This window comes from Doryrhamphus excisus, chromosome 2 (assembly GCF_030265055.1).
Source record: "Doryrhamphus excisus isolate RoL2022-K1 chromosome 2, RoL_Dexc_1.0, whole genome shotgun sequence".
Classification (NCBI taxonomy): Eukaryota; Metazoa; Chordata; class Actinopteri; order Syngnathiformes; family Syngnathidae; genus Doryrhamphus; species Doryrhamphus excisus.
The window spans coordinates 22,922,725-22,925,224 of NC_080467.1; the positions used below are offsets into that span (position 1 = coordinate 22,922,725).

General features: G+C 52.4%; 3 non-coding genes and 8 pseudogenes across 3 annotated transcripts; all 11 read right to left on the reverse strand.

Annotated features, from left to right (window-relative positions):
- LOC131123951 (5S ribosomal RNA) overlaps positions 1-95 on the reverse strand; it is a 110-nt pseudogene extending 15 nt beyond the window's left edge.
- Positions 96-206: 111 nt separating this feature from the next.
- Positions 207-315, reverse strand: LOC131123317 (5S ribosomal RNA; annotated as a pseudogene).
- A 111-nt stretch (positions 316-426) lies between these two features.
- Positions 427-535, reverse strand: LOC131123006 (5S ribosomal RNA; annotated as a pseudogene).
- Positions 536-647: 112 nt separating this feature from the next.
- LOC131122356 (5S ribosomal RNA) lies at positions 648-756 on the reverse strand (annotated as a pseudogene).
- A 112-nt stretch (positions 757-868) lies between these two features.
- On the reverse strand, positions 869-977 carry LOC131122357 (5S ribosomal RNA; annotated as a pseudogene).
- A 112-nt stretch (positions 978-1,089) lies between these two features.
- On the reverse strand, positions 1,090-1,207 carry LOC131123565 (5S ribosomal RNA; annotated as a pseudogene).
- Positions 1,208-1,319: 112 nt separating this feature from the next.
- On the reverse strand, positions 1,320-1,429 carry LOC131123953 (5S ribosomal RNA; annotated as a pseudogene).
- A 111-nt stretch (positions 1,430-1,540) lies between these two features.
- On the reverse strand, positions 1,541-1,659 carry LOC131121478 (5S ribosomal RNA). Its single transcript, XR_009127987.1, has one exon. It is a non-coding gene; the product is annotated as a 5S ribosomal RNA (ribosomal RNA).
- Positions 1,660-1,771: 112 nt separating this feature from the next.
- On the reverse strand, positions 1,772-1,890 carry LOC131120098 (5S ribosomal RNA). Its single transcript, XR_009126660.1, has one exon. It is a non-coding gene; the product is annotated as a 5S ribosomal RNA (ribosomal RNA).
- Positions 1,891-2,093: 203 nt separating this feature from the next.
- Positions 2,094-2,202, reverse strand: LOC131122092 (5S ribosomal RNA; annotated as a pseudogene).
- Positions 2,203-2,314: 112 nt separating this feature from the next.
- LOC131122872 (5S ribosomal RNA) lies at positions 2,315-2,433 on the reverse strand. The gene has a single exon (XR_009128664.1). It is a non-coding gene; the product is annotated as a 5S ribosomal RNA (ribosomal RNA).
- Positions 2,434-2,500: the final 67 nt, after the last annotated feature.

Below are 2,500 nucleotides of genomic sequence, written 5' to 3' on the forward strand. Positions count from 1 at the left end.
GTATTCCCAGGCGGTCTCCCATCCAAGTACTAACCAAGGCCCGCCCCTGCTTAGCTTCCGAGATCGGGCACTTTCAGTGTAGTATGGCCGTAAGCTGCCAGGTCAACTGAAAAGATCCTATTTGAAGGCGACGCAGGCCAAACTAGACTCCAGCAAAAAGTGTCAAACAGCGCCCTCTGCTGTCAGGCAAGAGCAGAAACCATAAAGGCTTACAGCACCTGGTATTCCGAGGCAGTCTCCCATCCAAGTACTAACCAGGCCCGCCCCTGCTTAGCTTCCGAGATCGGGCGTTTTCAGGGTAGTATGGCCGTAAGCTGCCAGGACTACTGAAAAGATCTTTTTTGAAGGCGACGCAGGCCAAACTAGACTCCAGCAAAAAGTGTCAAACAGCGCCCTCTGCTGTCAGGCAAGAGCAGAAACCATAAAGGCTTACAGCACCTGGTATTCCCAGGCGGTCTCCCATCCAAGTAATAACCAGGCCCGCCCCTGCTTAGCTTCCGAGATCGGGCGTTTTCAGGGTAGTATGGCCGTAAGCTGCCAGGGCAACTGAAAAGATCCTATTTGAAGGCGACGCAGGCCAAACTAGACTCCAGCAAAAAGTGTCAAACAGCGCCCTCTGCTGTCAGGCAAGAGCAGAAACCATAAAAAGCTTACAGCACCTGGTATTCCCAGGCGGTCTCCCATCCAAGTACTAACCAGGCCCGCCCCTGCTTAGCTTCCGAGATCGGGCGTTTTCAGGGTAGTATGGCCGTAAGCTGCCAGGACTACTGAAAAGATCTTATTTGAAGGCGACGCAGGCCAAACTAGACTCCAGCAAAAAGTGTCAAACAGCGCCCTCTGCTGTCAGGCAAGAGCAGAAACCATAAAAAGCTTACAGCACCTGGTATTCCCAGGCGGTCTCCCATCCAAGTACTAACCAGGCCCGCCCCTGCTTAGCTTCCGAGATCGGGCGTTTTCAGGGTAGTATGGCCGTAAGCTGCGAGGTCAACTGAAAAGATCCTATTTGAAGGCGACGCAGGCCAAACTAGACTCCAGCAAAAAGTGTCAAACAGCGCCCTCTGCTGTCAGGCAAGAGCAGAAACCATAAAAAGCTTACAGCACCTGGTATTCCCAGGCGGTCTCCCATCCAAGTACTAACCATGCCCGCCCTTCATAGCTTCCAAGATCGGACGAGATCAGGCGTTTTCAGGGTAGTATGGCCGTAAGCTGCTAGGGCAACTGAAAAGATCCTATTTGAAGGCGACGCAGGCCAAATTAGACTCCAGCAAAAAGTGTCAAACAGCGCCCTCTGCTGTCAGGCAAGAGCAGAAACCATAAAAAGCTGACAGCACCTGGTATTCCCAGGCGGTCTCCCATCCAAGTACTAACCAAGGCCCGCCCCTGCTTAGCTTCCGAGATCGGGCACTTTCAGTGTAGTATGGCCGTAAGCTGCCAGGTCAACTGAAAAGATCCTATTTGAAGGCGACGCAGGCCAAACTAGACTCCAGCAAAAAGTGTCAAACAGCGCCCTCTGCTGTCAGGCAAGAGCAGAAACCATAAAGGCTTACAGCACCTGGTATTCCGAGGCAGTCTCCCATCCAAGTACTAACCAGGCCCGCCACTGCTTAGCTTCCGAGATCGGACGAGATCGGGCGTTTTCAGGGTAGTATGGCCGTAAGCTGCCAGGTCGACTAAAAAGATCCTATTTGAAGGCGACGCAGGCCAAACTAGACTCCAGCAAAAAGTGTCAAACAGCGCCCTCTGCTGTCAGGCAAGAGCAGAAACCATAAAAAGCTTACAGCACCTGGTATTCCCAGGCGGTCTCCCATCCAAGTACTAACCAGGCCCACCCCTGCTTAGCTTCCGAGATCGGACGAGATCGGACGTTTTCAGGGTAGTATGGCTGTAAGCTGCCAGGGCAACTAACTGCCCAAGTACTAACCATGCTTAGCTTCCAAGATCGGACGAGATCGGGCGTTTTGAGGGTAGTATGGTTGTAAGCTGCCAGGTCAACTGAAAAGATCCTATTTGAAGGCGATGCAGGCCAAACTAGACTCCAGCAAAAAGTGTCAAACAGCGCCCTCTGCTGTCAGGCAAGAGCAGAAACCATAAAAAGCTTACAGCACCTGGTATTCCCAGGCGGTCTCCCATCCAAGTACTAACCAGGCCCGCCCCTGCTTAACTTCCGAGATCGGGCGTTTTCAGGGTAGTATGGCCGTAAGCTGCCAGGTCAACTGAAAAGATCCTATTTGAAGGCGATGCAGGGCAAACTAGACTCCAGCAAAAAGTGTCAAACAGCGCCCTCTGCTGTCAGGCAAGAGCAGAAACCATAAAAAGCTTACAGCACCTGGTATTCCCAGGCGGTCTCCCATCCAAGTACTAACCAGGCCCGCCCCTGCTTAGCTTCCGAGATCTGACGAGATCGGGCGTTTTCAGGGTAGTATGGCCGTAAGCTGCCAGGTCGACTAAAAAGATCCTATTTGAAGGTGACGCAGGCCAAACTAGACTACAGCAAAAAGTG